This window comes from Oncorhynchus mykiss, chromosome 2 (genome assembly GCF_057628025.1).
Source record: "Oncorhynchus mykiss isolate SJ-2025 chromosome 2, ASM5762802v1, whole genome shotgun sequence".
NCBI lineage: Eukaryota > Metazoa > Chordata > Actinopteri > Salmoniformes > Salmonidae > Oncorhynchus > Oncorhynchus mykiss.
Genome location: NC_143023.1, coordinates 11,428,173 through 11,444,221, shown reverse-complemented (window position 1 = coordinate 11,444,221; position 16,049 = coordinate 11,428,173). Strand labels below are relative to the sequence as shown.

Genomic DNA, 16,049 nt, shown 5'->3' with positions numbered 1-16,049 from the left:
CACCCCTAGGAGGGGAATAACATACACGTTTTACCTGTCAGGTCAACCACCCCTAGGGGGAAATAACATACACGTTTTACCTGTCAGGTCAACCACCCCTAGGGGGGGAAATAACATACACGTTTTACCTGTCAGGTCAACCACCCCTAGGGGGAAATAACATACACGTTTTACCTGTCAGGTCAACCACCCCTAGGGGGGAAATAACATACACGTTTTACCTGTCAGGTCAACCACCCCTATGGGGGGAAATAACATACACGTTTTACCTGTCAGGTCAACCACCCCTAGGGGGGGAATAACATACACGTTTTACCTGTCAGGTCAACCACCCCTATGGGGGGAAATAACATACACGTTTTACCTGTCAGGTCAACCACCCCTAGGGGGGGAATAACATACACGTTTTACCTGTCAGGTCAACCACCCCTAGGGGGAAATAACATACACGTTTTACCTGTCAGGTCAACCACCCCTAGGAGGGGAAATAACATACACGTTTTACCTGTCAGGTCAACCACCCCTAGGGGGGGAATAACATACACGTTTTACCTGTCAGGTCAACCACCCCTAGGAGGGGAAATAACATACACGTTTTACCTGTCAGGTCAACCACCCCTAGGGGGGGAATAACATACACGTTTTACCTGTCAGGTCAACCACCCCTAGGAGGGGAAATAACATACACGTTTTACCTGTCAGGTCAACCACCCCTAGCGGGGAAAATAACATACACGTTTTACCTGTCAGGTCAACCACCCCTAGGGGGGGAATAACATACACGTTTTACCTGTCAGGTCAACCACCCCTAGGGGGGGAATAACATACACGTTTTACCTGTCAGGTCAACCACCCCTAGCGGGGAAAATAACATACACGTTTTACCTGTCAGGTCAACCACCCCTAGGGGGGGAATAACATACACGTTTTACCTGTCAGGTCAACCACCCCTAGGGGGGGAATAACATACACGTTTTACCTGTCAGGTCAACCACCCCTAGGAGGGAAAATAACATACATGTTTTACCTGTCAGGTCAACCACCCCTAGGGGGGGAATAACATACACGTTTTACCTGTCAGGTCAACCACCCCTAGTGGGGGAAATAACATACACGTTTTACCTGTCAGGTCAACCACCCCTAGAGGGGAAAATTACAAACACGTTTTACCTGTCAGGTCAACCACCCCTAGGGGGGAAATAACATACACGTTTTACCTGTCAGGTCAACCACCCCTAGCGGGGAAAATAACATACACGTTTTACCTGTCAGGTCAACCACCCCTAGGGGGGGAATAATATACACGTTTTACCTGTCAGGTCAACCACCCCTAGGGGGAAAATAACATACACGTTTTACCTGTCAGGTCAACCACCCCTAGGAGGGAAAATAACATACATGTTTTACCTGTCAGGTCAACCACCCCTAGGGGGGGAAATAACATACACGTTTTACCTGTCAGGTCAACCACCCCTAGGGGGGGAATAACATACACGTTTTACCTGTCAGGTCAACCACCCCTAGGAGGGAAAATAACATACATGTTTTACCTGTCAGGTCAACCACCCCTAGGGGGGGAATAACATACACGTTTTACCTGTCAGGTCAACCACCCCTAGTGGGGGAAATAACATACACGTTTTACCTGTCAGGTCAACCACCCCTAGAGGGGAAAATTACAAACACGTTTTACCTGTCAGGTCAACCACCCCTAGGGGGGAAATAACATACACGTTTTACCTGTCAGGTCAACCACCCCTAGGGGGGAATAACATACACGTTTTACCTGTCAGGTCAACCACCCCTAGGGGGGAAATAACATACACGTTTTACCTGTCAGGTCAAACACCCCTAGGGGGGGAATAACATACACGTTTTACCTGTCAGGTCAACCACCCCTATGGGGGGAAATAACATACACGTTTTACCTGTCAGGTCAACCACCCCTAGAGGGGGAATAACATACACGTTTTACCTGTCAGGTCAACCACCCCTAGGGGGGAAATAACATACACGTTTTACCTGTCAGGTCAACCACCCCTATGGGGGGAAATAACATACACATTTTACCTGTCAGGTCAACCACCCCTAGGGGGGGAAATAACATACACATGTTACCTGTCAGGTCAACTACCCCTAGGTGGGGAATAACATACACGTTTTACCTGTCAAGTCAACCACCCCTAGGGGGGGAATAACATACACGTTTTACCTGTCAGGTCAACCACCCCTAGGGGGGGAAATAACATACACGTTTTACCTGTCAGGTCAACCACCCCTAGGAGGGGGAAATAACATACACGTTTTACCTGTCAGGTCAACCACCCCTAGGGGGGAAATAACATACACGTTTTACCTGTCAGGTCAACCACCCCTAGCGGGGAAATAACATACACGTTTTACCTGTCAGGTCAACCACCCCTAGGGGGGAAATAACATACACGTTTTACCTGTCAGGTCAACCACCCCTAGGGGGGAAATAACATACACGTTTTAGCTGTCAGGTCAACCACCCCTAGCGGGGAAATAACATACACGTTTTACCTGTCAGGTCAACCACCCCTAGGGGGGGAAATAACATACACGTTTTACCTGTCAGGTCAACCACCCCTAGAGGGGGAATAACATACACATTTTACCTGTCAGGTCAACCACCCCTAGAGGGGGAATAACATACACGTTTTACCTGTCAGGTCAACCACCCCTAGGGGGGACTAACATACACGTTTTACCTGTCAGATCAACCACCCCTAGGAGGGAATAACATACACGTTTTACCTGTCAGGTCAACCACCCCTAGGGGGGAAATAACATACACGTTTTACCTGTCAGGTCAACCACCCCTAGAGGGGGAAATAACATACACGTTTTACCTGTCAGGGCAACCACCCCTAGGGGGAAAATAACATACACGTTTTACCTGTCAGGTCAACCACCCCTAGATGGGGAAATAACATACACGTTTTACCTGTCAGGTCAACCACCCCTAGGGGGGGAATAACATACACATTTTACCTGTCAGGTCAACCACCTCTAGGGGGAAAATAACATACACGTTTTACCTGTCAGGTCAACCACCCCTAGGGGGGAATAACATACACGTTTTACCTGTCAGGTCAACCACCCCTAGTGGGGAAAATAACATACACGTTTTACCTGTCAGGTCAACCACCCCTAGGGGGGGAATAACATACACGTTTTACCTATCTGGTCAACCACCCCTAGAGGGGGGAAATAACATACACGTTTTACCTGTCAGGTCAACCACCCCTAGGGGGGGAAATAACATACACGTTTTACCTGTCAGGTCAACCACCCTAGGGGGGGAATAACATACACGTTTTACCTGTCAGGTCAACCACCCCTAGAGGGGGGAAATAACATACACGTTTTACCTGTCAGGTCAACCACCCCTAGGGGGGGAAATAACATACACGTTTTACCTGTCAGGTCAACCACCCCTAGGGGGGGAATAACATACACGTTTTACCTGTCAGGTCAACCACCCCTAGGGGGAAAATAACATACACGTTTTGAATGGTGAAATGTGACCTAACAAACAACATTTACACCTGCTGAACATCCCATCAGCTCTCGGTGGAAGGTGCATGATGGAGAACAGCTTTATTAACTTACTATAAAATAAATCATGCAACAATTACGAAGATTTTACTGAGTTACTGTTCATTTAAGGAAAACAGTCAATTGAAATAAATAAATTAGGCCCTAATCTACGGATTTCACATGACTGGGAATACAGATACAGTATGCATCTGTTGTTCACAGATACCTTTAAAACAAAATAGGGGCGTGGCTCAGAAAATCAGTCAGTATCTGGTGTGACAGGGTTGACCAGTGGAATTTGTGTTGTGGAATGTTGTCCCACTCCTTTTGAATGGCTGTGCAGAGTTCCTGGATATTGCTGTCATACACATTGATCCTGGGGCATTCCAAACGTGCTCAGTGGGTGACATGTCTGGTAAGTATTCAGGTCATGGAAGAACTGGGCCATTTTCTGCTTCCAGCTATTGTGTACAGATCCTTGCAACATGGGACTGTGCATTATCATGCTGGAACATGAGGTGAAGGCGGCGGATGAATGGCACGACAATGGGCCTCAAGATCTTGTCACGGTATCTCTGTGCATTAATCAAATCAAAATCAAATCAAAATCAAATCAAAATCAAATCAAATTCAAATCAAATCAAACTCAAATCAAATCAAATCAAATCAAATGTATTTATATAGCCCTTCGTACATCAGCTGATATCTCAAAGTGCTGTACAGAAACACAGCCTAAAACCCCAAACAGCAAGCAATGCAGGTGTAGAGGCACGGTGGCTAGGAAAAACTCCCTAGAAAGGCCAAAACCTAGGAAGAAACCTAGAGAGGAACCAGGCTATGTGGGGTGGCCAGTCCTCTTCTGGCTGTGCCGGGTGGAGATTATAACAAAACATGGTCAAGATGTTCAAATGTTCATAAATGACCAACATGGTCAAATAATAATAAGGCAGAATAGTTGAAACTGGAGCAGCAGCACAGTCAGGTGGACTGGGGACAGCAAGGAGTCGTCATGTCAGGTATTCCTGGGGCATGGTCCTAGGGCTCAGGTCCTCCGAGAGAGAGAAAGAAAGAGAGAATTAGAGAGAGCATATGTGGGATGGCCAGTCCTCTTCTGGCTGTGCCGGGTGGAGATTATAACAGAACATGGCCAAGATGTTCAAATGTTCATAAATGACCAGCATGGTCGAATAATAATAAGGCAGAACAGTTGAAACTGGAGCAGCAGCACAGCCAGGTGGACTGGGGACAGCAAGGAGTCATCATGTCAGGTAGTCCTGGGGCATGGTCCTAGGGCTCAGGTCCTCCGAGAGAGAGAAAGAGAGAAGGAGAGAATTAGAGAACGCACACTTAGATTCACACAGGACACCAAATAGGACAGGAGAAGTACTCCAGATATAACAAACTGACCCTAGCCCCCCGACACATAAACTACTGCAGCATAAATACTTAAAATACATTAAAATTGCCAATGGTAAAACGTAAATGTGTTCACTGTCCATGGCTTATGCCTGCCCATACCATATCCCCACCGCCACCATGGGACACTCTGATCACAATCAGCAAAGCGCTCGCCCACACGACGCCATACACATGGTCTGTGGTTGTGAGGCCGGTTGGACGTACTGCCAAATTAAAATAAGATTATCTGGCAACCGCTCTGGTGGACATTCCTGCATTTAGCATGCCAATTGCATGGTCCCTCAAAACTTGAGACATCAGTAATGTGTGACAAAATTGCACATTTTAGAGGGGCCTTTTATTGTCCCCAGCACAAGGTGTATCTGTATAATGATCATGCTGTTTAATCAGCTTCTTGATATGCCATACCTGTCACATGGATGGATTATCTTGGTAAAGGAGAAATGCTCACCAACAGGGATGTAAACACATTTGTGCACAACATTTTAGAGAAATACACTTTTTGTGCATATGGAACATTTCTGGGATCTTTTATTTCAGCTCATGAAACATGGGACCAACATTTTATATGTTGCGTTTATATTTTTTATTTAGTGTACAGTAGTTAGTTCACATGAAGATATATGTAATTCATCTCTATTGACCAAAACAACTAAATCTAGACATTCTGGAGTCCTACTATGACAGTAAAACATAAGAACTGTAATCTGTTGTCAACTAAATGTAGACATTCTGGAGTCCTACTATGACAGTAAAATATAAGAACTATAATCTGTTGTCAACTAAATCTGGACATTCTGGAGTCCTACTATGACAGTAAAATATAAGAACTATAATCTGTTGTCAACTAAATCTAGACATTCTGGAGTCCTACTATGACAGTAAAACATAAGAACTGTAATCTGTTGTCAACTAAAGTTCATGACAATCATTGGATAATGTTGCATCATGCATTCCTGCTTGGACATGTTAGATGAAACAACTTGAATACCTCAGTAGTTTATTATTTATACTTCTTAATAAAGCAATAAGAATGACTTTATAAGATGATTACTCAGGGCTGGTGTCCCCAACTGTAAAATGTTGTGACACCAGAGGGAAATGTTAGTCTGGAGCTCTGTAGAAGTAACACTTAGGGTAGATGTTCATTCAGGGGGACGCGTGATTTAAAATATAGCCCACGTTATTAGATTTACGTTTATAAAGTATAAGGCTTAAGCAGACAGACAGGTAGACAGAGAACAAGAAGAAGCACAGAGTGACTGCAGAGAAGATGCTGAGACAGATAGACAGCACAACAGGGAGGCAAACCAAATGTGACTCACCACCTGGATTCGGTCTTATGTAGCAACATTTGAAATGGGTCTTTTTACATTGGTAAAAAGTAGAGACTCAGAGCTACAAAATGGTATATCATACACTGCATTTTTGAGGAACAATGGGAAAGTAATTCTTCTTTGAAAGTTGATAAACTTGTAAACTCACTTTTGAAAAAAGGGCCTTTGAATGTTTTGGTACCTACTGGAGAACTCTCCTTTGTCTACACCCATTCAGCATTGTTCACACACTCTTAAGCCAGCACCACCCATCTATTTAAAGATTCACATGTGAGGTCATGTGCTAAACAGTGAGTAGTGTAGTAAAGATTAAAAGTGGTAGTAGCCAACAACATGGAAAAATTCCAGGTAAACAGAAAGTGTCCAGATAAAAAATACTTTATAAATATTAGAAGACGATTTCCCAGACACACTTGTCTGAATTGATGGGCCATGTGAAAGAAATGCTATAACCCCCAGCCACGTCCAGTGGTGGAAAAGGTATTCTGGTCATACTTGAGTAAATGCAATGATACCTTAATAGAAAATGACAGAAGTAAAAGTAAAAGTCACCCAGTAAAATACTACTTGAGTAAAAGTCTAAAAGTATTTGGTTTTAATAATACTTAAGTCTCAAAAGTCAAAGTATAAATAATTTCAAATTCAATATATGTAACCAGACGGCCCAATTTTCATATTATTTTTTTATTGACGGATATCCAGGGTCACACTCCAACACTAATTTATAAATGAAGCATTTGTGTTAAGTGAGTCTGCCAGATCAAATGCAGTATGGATGACCAGGGATGTTCTCTCGTTACATTTCCTGTCATAATGTAACGAGTACTTTTGGGTGTCAGGGAAAATGTATGGAGTAAAAAGTACATTGTTTTTATTTGGAATGTAGTGAAGTAGAAGAATTCCAGGTAAACAGAAAGTTGCCAAAAATATGAATAGTAAAGTAATGTAGATACCCCCAAAAAATACTTAAGTAGTACTTTAGACTGTGGTGGAGCTTGTACATTTGTCCGCCAGGCACAATACCAGAGCTCAAACTTGTTCTTGTTTTGGCCACCACAGTTATCACAATTCAGGTCCAACTGTGTTTCCCCAACTCTGTAGTTAGTGAAGAAATGGTGCATGTAGTTGATGTCTGTGCTGCTGCCTTTGCTGGATGACAAGCCTTCATCAATCAATAGTTTACTTGTTGTGTATTCCTGCACAGCAGACACCAAACCAGCAACACTTGCGAAGAGTTAAAAAGTAGATGGAACCTGGCTGCATAGGGTCAGAAGGATAGTGCTCCTGCAAACAACAAAATAACATTATGATAAATTACAATTAATTGTCTCACCCCTGTCAATCTGTCTTTCCACAGCTCAGTGAAAGGTATTTCCCTGCCTCCCATATATATATATTTTTTTTCTTCTGTTGTGTGTGTCTATCTATCTAGCCATCTATGTCCTTAATCAGTATAAAGGAGGAAATGTTGCTTACATGCAAAATCAAAGCTGTAATGCATCCTGATGACTTTGCTTGCTCTTTCAGTAGGGGCCACCAGAGACAACTGCAGGTCTTGACAGGTGGTCTTGCAGTCAGCAACCATCGTCTGGTAGACAGACCGCTCACTCTGAACAAGCAGGAGATGCTGCTCTTGCTTCTTCAGCTTGGCTGATTTAACAGCTTCTGGCAGATTGGCAGATCTGAAGACCTGATAGTTGTTCACCTGGCACTGCCAGTACAGGTCTGTCCTGGTCTTATTGCTCAAGATGTGGGCCAGCAATTTTCTCCACAGATTCCTGAAGGACGACAGCCAGACTACACGTATCTCTGGAAAATACAGAAATAATGTGAGATCAGTAAAAGTAGTGCCAATCATGTTGGAGGTCAATTAAATAATCAAAATGTGTTTATGCTTTACATACTAAGTATTGTCATCAATTCCTTGTAGAGACGCCACACTGCTGCTTTTGTCACATGGGATGGCAGCAGCTTTCCACCAAAGTGTTTGTGTCCTGGGTGGGGTCCTGGAAATGCTATTGCATTATCCTCTGTGTAGTTGTTGATGAAGTTCACCACTCGCTGCAAGTCCTCATGCTTCAGGTGTCACCTGTGCTTGCTTGGGCCAGCTCTCTTTTTGATGGGAGACATTAGACCATTCTCCATGTATGACTAGTGGAGGAGAGTTAGTCTTATTTTACTGATGCTGAAAGACAAATTCCAGAAACAAAAATGTCAACATTATTATTGTTAATGATTAGTTATTGGAGAAACGAGACCAAGATGAGACTCTGGACAAGGCGGATACGGTATATTAAAGGCCGTTTATTCAAGCGTAATGATATCTGGCAAAACGTGCTGCACGGCTCCCATTCGTCCAGCTCTTAGGGAGCTTTCGGAAGAAGAGAGACCTAAAACATATTTGTGCAGTTCATTTATACATTGAAATGACGTAGGTAGATTCTGGTAGTCCTGACTCCTGGTAGGCTGCTTGTAGGTGATAGACAGTCCTCTCCAGCCTGGTGTCAGTATCCCATTGGTTCTCGACAGAGTTCTTTGTCTTTGGAGCCCATCCCAAAGGGTTTTGAGTGTGTGCGTATATTTATGGGTTTTCAGTGTGTTTGTTATCTTAGTCCGCCACCCGTGTGGGGGTTTCCAGTGTAGTTAGTATATAGAGAAACAGAGAGAGGGGGAAGGTATAACACAGAGTACAAGCCAAAATTGCATGGTTAAGCCCAGGCAGACAACAGTCAGTGAATGCGTCATGTTTTAATATGTTATTACAAATCCCCCTCTTCACTTCTATTAGACGTGACAAAAACTAAAAGTAAGAAAAATAGAACAGGAAATTTAGGAAATTTGTAGTCCCCCGCTTCACGTCTCCAAAGAGACGTGAAAACTACTCATATGTGCATGTTTCAAACTCCACCAGAGGATCCTCCTGTTGTAGGAGGCGGAACATCAGTGCAGGGTCATTATTTGGTGCAATAGCAGAAGTAATAACTCGAGAAAGCAGGGAGCGGGCACATGGGATGCAACAACAGCCACAGAGGGTTAATATTGCAACAAACACAGAGATAGAGACCAGAATAGAAGAGACCAGGACCTTATATTTACCAAATGCATCCATCCAGGAGTCCCACGTGCTGGTATCAACCCCAGAGTGGGATTTCATTTCACCATTCAGGGTACGCAGGCCTTCTAACGCAACAGTGAGACTGCCATCAGAGGCTGTGTTATTGCGGATAAATGTGCAACATTGCTCCCCAAACATAAAACATATCCCACCCTTCTCAGCCAGCAACATGTCAACGGCAATGCGATTTTGAAAAGCCATAAGGGAGGTAGCCGCCAGTTGATCATGTACGGCCTCAAAACCTTGTTGAGTCCAGTTACCTAATTTTTGGACATTGAAATGTATATAGTTAATGCGGTCAACATTTTTATTCACAGTGCACCACCAGCAGAGAGATGATTCAAAACCTGTGGCGACCTGGTCCACCAGCTTGTACTCATCAGGGACCCCCCTAGGAACACCTATAGCATCAATATACGTGGGATCCCCAACAGTCAGGGCTGTTTTCCGCTTGGTTCTGGTGGGCAGAAACTGTGGGTCCACAACCTGTATCCGGGTCACCAAATCACCCACACCTATAGGGTAAACAGAGATAGGCAGCAGAAGTGTTACAAGCGCACAAGTACCCGTAGCCTTATTGGGAGGTCTGTCAAAAAGCAGAGGTCCCCCACACCACCATCAGATGTCAGCCCTGATCACTGGCTTAAAACCACCAACTACTACAATAGTATTTGTACACCAACCAACAGGGAGTAACCCTAACAGTAGTATACCCCCTGTCATGTTAATACAGGAGAATTCGGCCCTGGCAACATCAGAAGAAAATACTGGTGCCCTGACCGTAGCGGAGACAACAGGGTAAACTGCATCCCACAAGGAGCAATTACCAGTCGGATTGTCTTTGTCCATAAGGGGCATTAAACATCCGATCTCGACAGTGGCCGGGACAATGCGGAGCAATGGTCTAGCACCCATGCAAACTACGCAACTAGTGGGGGTTGTATTGGCTGCTTGTTCGGTCAATAATAACCAATTGTTAGACAAACCTGAGATACCTGTAGCAACCCGAATGTTCTCATCCGGGGTAGGGGTGGTGACCACTAAAACAGCAGAACCCCACCCATCCCTGTGCTGGGGTAGGGTATGTGGCTTTGCCATATCGTCACGCACCGTCACAGAAGTAGGCTGTGGTTGTGGCGTAACGCAGATATATAGTGTGAAATGGACTTCAGCCCTGTTGGTATCTACATATGGGGCCAACGTAAAAAACCTGACAACCCATAGTGGTCCCAGGTCGTACAATCAGCTTTAGTTGAAAACCAGTGCGTGAAAGTGTAAGCCGTTTGCGCCAGGCAAGGACAACCCGTCCCTTGGAATAGCTGGACCAGTCATACCCTGTTTCCGCCACCAGGTTTTTCCAAGACCACTCACCATATCCCCTTTGGTTATATACCAGTTAAAACTGGAATAGGTCCAGGCAGGTAGCCCCAAACTATTTTGCGCATGACCCAAAAAGGCCCCAAGGCAGGTAAACGGTGGTGGTGGCATTGAAAGGCAAACACAAGGTAGTGCTCTTCAACTCCTGGGGGGTGCACTTAGTGACCCCCACCTCACGCCTAGAAACGGTATGGTCTTGTGGTAGATAAGAGGGAAAAGAGAGAGAGTTAGTTTCACCTGGCAGAGTAGAATTCAGTGTGTGAGTCTGTAGTGGGTGCATCTGTTGGTCTATAAGCCATGTGAGTGTACATACAGTGACTCCTCCCATGAGAAGAAAAATAACAAACAGAGATCCCCAACCATTCCCAAGGAGTACGGTGTGACTTAGTCAGTGAATATGGGGCTGAACCTCCCATTTTCCCTGACTAAGGAGGTGCAAGATTTAGGGCCGAATGTAGACCACTTAGGTCGGTTCTGACTTCCGTCAGTGTGCGGGAAGGGGTTGGAGCTGGTGTACAATGTGTGAGGTGGTGCCAAGGTGCGCCCAATTTACCTTTGACCTGGACTGAGTGTGAAGTAACCTCCTTCACTTCGTACGGACCAGTCCACCTGGGTTCCAGCCACTTTCTCTTGTGGACCTTTACCCTTACCCAGTCTCCAACTTTTACCTTCAGTGGTGGTGTGTCCCCCGGCAGCTCCCCCTCCTGGACCTTGTGAACCTGGGTAGAGAGTGCTGCAGAGAGAACCGTCAGTTTTTTCACATAATTAGACATTACAATTTATTGCACATCAAGGGCGGGCATATGACCTCCCTCCCTTGGTGGGCCAGGCATGACTCTACCAGTCATTATCTCATGAGGAGAGAGATGGGTGCCTGACCCTGGTGAGGCTCTCATGGCCATCAACGCCAGGGGCAGGGCTTCGACCCATTTCAACTTCGACTCGGCACATACCTTTGACTTGCGCGTTCCATGAGACCTTGGGATTGTGGCCTATAACTGATTTCGCATCCTCCCCCGCCGTTGGAATTGCCTCTACCCATCTGGAAAACCTATCCACCATCACTAATAGGTATTATTTCCCATTAACCACATTATTCGTCCCCATGTCAGTGTAATCTATGCTAATATCCTGAAATCATGTCTTAGGTACTGGGTATGAGCCCATTGGTGTTCGATATGGTTTCTTTGGGTTGTGTCTGTCACAAACATTGCATTCATCACAAAATAAATCATTGTCATAAAATAAGTCAGTCATATTTTTCATGTGAGGTTGCCACCAGATGTGCGAGGCCTTTTGGAGGGTCTTTAGTTTGCCTTCGTGTGTGGGGCCATGTGCTTCTCATAAAAGTTCTGGGTCCATCAGTGTGGACTGCTTCATGGGCATGGGCTGAGTCTGTATAGATATTCACAGTCTTTCCTTTTCCTCTGATGAGGGCCTGCGTCAATCCGATGATTTCAGCTAATTGGGCCGATGCTGGTTGAGGGATGATGGCTGATTGAAGGGTGACATCACGAGGTGAGCTGTTTTTTCAATAGCTTTTGCTACTGCAGCAACGTATCTGGAGCATGTTGTCTGTTCTACCTCAATGTGGTCAAGTTTGGAAGAGTAGTACCTCAAGACCCTTCTCTCCCCCTCTTGTTTCTGGAATAGGACGGATGAGGTGAATCCTTCCCTTTCAGAAACATCCAAATGGAACTTGTTCTTGTAGTCAGGTGCAGTCAGAGCTGCTGCCGCTGATAGATCTGTTGTCAGGAGTGCTATGGCTGTTGATGCTTCAGCCGTCCAGGCCAGGGGTGCATGGAGGTTCCTTGATCGTAGGATGACCGGTGCTGCCACCCCCTCTGGGCCACACACAATGGTACAACACCTGATAGGTGTGGTCAGGTGCATCATGTCTTCGTCCCAGTCTGCAGTGTAGAGGCAGTCATCAGTTTCTGTTGCATTGAGTGTGCAATGGATCTCAGCTTGGGGAGTCTTATATGGGTGCAGAGTGTAGATTTGAGCTTTCAGTTGGTTGAACTTAAACTGGATGTGAGGGGTGGCAGGCCCTGTGGGTAGGCATTTTAGCCAGTACACTTCTGGGGTTTCAGACAGTGTGGGCATCTTTTATGGCCAGGGCATGGTGTTCCCTGCCATACCTTGAAACTGTGGTTGGTTGTAATCTTGCTGTTGCTGCTGCATGTGGCTGGGTCCTGGGTGGTTGTATTGTAGAGGAGGGGGTCCTCTTCTTCCTCCTCCTCATCCTGTGTTCGTGGCTTTGGCTAGTAGTGTTTTCATGTAGAGGCTCCTCCATGTAGGCTGGGCATCTGTCCCATCAATGTGGTCTTCCAAGGCTGGTACTCAACGAAGTGTGGATCAGCTGCTGGGCGTAGGGGAAGTTGGTAGGCCCCTTCCTGCTCCTTTCAGTGCTTGTGTCAAGCCTATGATTTCAGCTAATTGTCTGTGTTTGGAGTAGAGGAGAACTGAATAAGATCGTGGCCTTTCTCTCTTTAGGAGGCCCGGTTGAGATCCACCTTCCCTTCCTTGTGGGTAGTTCGGCAGGGACCCACCTGGGCCTTGTAGTGCTGTGGGGCTTGAGCAATCGGGCCTTTCTTCACAGACGAGGAGGCCTTCTTGAATCCCCACAGTCATGTTCCCTTTTAGCTGTCCTCCCTGCATCATGAAGACCGGGGCCTGTATGGCTGCTGGTGTGGTGTCTCCTCTATTGCCCATGTCCCTATTCTCAGCTTAGCCTCAGCTCTCTCTCCTGTGCCTGACTGCCTCCTCTAATTCTCTTTCCATAGCGCTGAGCTGTTCCCTTGACGGGGCACCTCCACTAATGTAACCTGCCTGGGTCCATCTCAGCCTAATTTCCCCCCATATCTTCTTTATTGTTTTATACTCCTGTTTTCCTCCTGCCCTTTCCTGTATTCTCTGATCTAAATATTCATTGAATTTGAGTTTGGGAACGGTAATTGAGGCCATATTGACGATTCACTATGTCTGGGTCCGATAAAAAATAATGTAAAACAATTAAAAAACAACTAAATGTGCTAACAAGACATTGCACTATGGCCCTCAGCAACTATGTGCACTTAGCCCGTCACTTGGTCGAAACCAGCGATGTATCCCTGGTGCCAACACAGACTTATCTCTCGTGTCTCACCCTCGTGCACACAGAGTTTTGTAGAATTACTGTACTATAATATCGAAAAGGGATATTCGCGAGATAATTATGCGTCTAGGGTATTTTATTGGAGTAATTTTACAGCTTCACACATTTCTAGGGCCTGGCGAAATGTTAGTGTCCCAAACGCCTACTTTTGGGTCAATGACAATGCATTCAGATGCCTTCTATAATATTTGTCAAATTAATTCTAGGCAACCCCAACAGCACAAAGAGAACAGAAATCAATTCGTTACACGGCACGGCGGCCGCACAATCCCCGCCCAAACTTTTGACTCGGCGGTCAAATTTAGAGCCGGTGGTCAGTATCACTCGGTCTCATGGAACGGTGAATCAGTGACATTAATCTGGAGAGATCAGGTTTAATTCCTTCACTCCTAGTCCAATTATTTAGCTTATTAACTGATGCTCCTAGTGGGATGCCTACTCCACTAGTTCCAGTCTTAAATATACGTCTCGATCAATTAACAAAACATTTCATCATCTCATTCATATTTCATTTCACTGAGTTATCGAATCCCTCACCGTAACACCTAAACGATTGCCACATCGAATATTGCCAGACTATATGGATCCGATTAAAACAGTGCATCACATTCCATCAAATTCTGTTATCAAATCCTTCACCGTTACACCCAACCGATTTACATATCAATTGTTGCCAGACTATATGGATTAGATTTTAAACAATATATTTACACAGATATCATTGTGCAAATGCCTTTGGTTATCGGAAAATTTTTCATTAATTTAATGACAATTCATACTCACGCACTCAGTACTCCTGATCATAATTTGGATATTGACTATGATATAATATGCAGATTTTGATTTAACAGGTTCTGCTTACCTTATAGTGTCGAGCTCTTTGATCAGTTTCCTGAGGCGAGTTGAATCCCCGATGACTCCTGTAGACAGGTCGCCCGTCCTTCTAGAATCTGTCGTCAACTTGTCTTTTCTCTCATCAAGTCTATGGACCGAATTCATGGGTTTCAACCATCCTCTGCTACCAATTTGTTAATGATTCGTTATTGGAGAAACGAGACCAAGATGAGACTCTGGACAAGGCGGATTCGGTATATTAAAGGCTGTTTATTCAAGCGTAATGATATCTGGCAAAACGTGCTGCACGGCTCCCATTCGTCCAGCTCTTAGGGAGCTTTCGGAAGAAGAGAGACCTAAAACATATTTGTGCAGTTCATTTATACATTGAAATGACGTAGGTAGATTCTGGTAGTCCTGGCTCCTGGTAGGTTGTTCGTAGGTGATAGACAGTCCTCTCCAGCCTGGTGTCAGTATCCCATTGGTTCTTGACAGAGTTCTTTGTCTTTGGAGCCCATCCCAAAGGGTTTTGAGTGTGTGCGTATATTTATGGGTTTTCAGTGTGTTTATTATCTTAGTCCGCCACCCGTGTGGAGGTTTCCAGTGTAGTTAGTATATAGAGTAACAGAGAGAGGGGGAAGGTATAACACAGAGTACAAGCCAAAATTGCATGGTTAAGCCCAGGCAGACAACAGTCAGTGAATGCGTCATTACATGTTTTAATATGTTATTACATTATACAATGGATGCGAAATGGCATTCTGAGATAACATCACTACACACAGTTCATACACGTAATGTTAGCTAGCTAGCCAGCCATCGAATTTCAGCTGGCTAGCCAACAGCATGCTTTAACTAGCAATACAAACTGATTGTCATAGCTAGCTAAAGTTAACCAAATCGATTCAATGTTAGCTAGTTAGCTAGCTAACATTAGGCTATAACTAGCAATGCGAAATGGCATTCTGAGAAAACATCATTAACATTTCACACACTTCATATATATATGTAAGTCAATGTTAGCTAGCAAGCCAGCCATCTAACCTCCGCTAACGTTAGCTAGCCAACAGCAAGCTTTAACTTGGGGTCTTTTGTTTAGACATGTAACGTTAACGTTAGCAAGCTAGATAAAAAAGGATCTAAAATCCCAATCCATAGAGTAACTTTACTATCAATACAAACCGATTGTCATTGCTAGCTAAAGTTAACCAGATAGGTTCAATGTTAAGTAGCAAACCATCCATCA

At 44.8% G+C, this 16,049-nt stretch overlaps 1 protein-coding gene across 1 annotated transcript in view; it reads right to left on the bottom strand.

Annotated features, from left to right (window-relative positions):
• LOC118937668 (zymogen granule membrane protein 16) overlaps positions 1-16,049 on the bottom strand; it is a 41,793-nt gene that overhangs the window by 3,158 nt on the left and 22,586 nt on the right. The gene's annotated exons all lie outside the window — the stretch shown is intronic.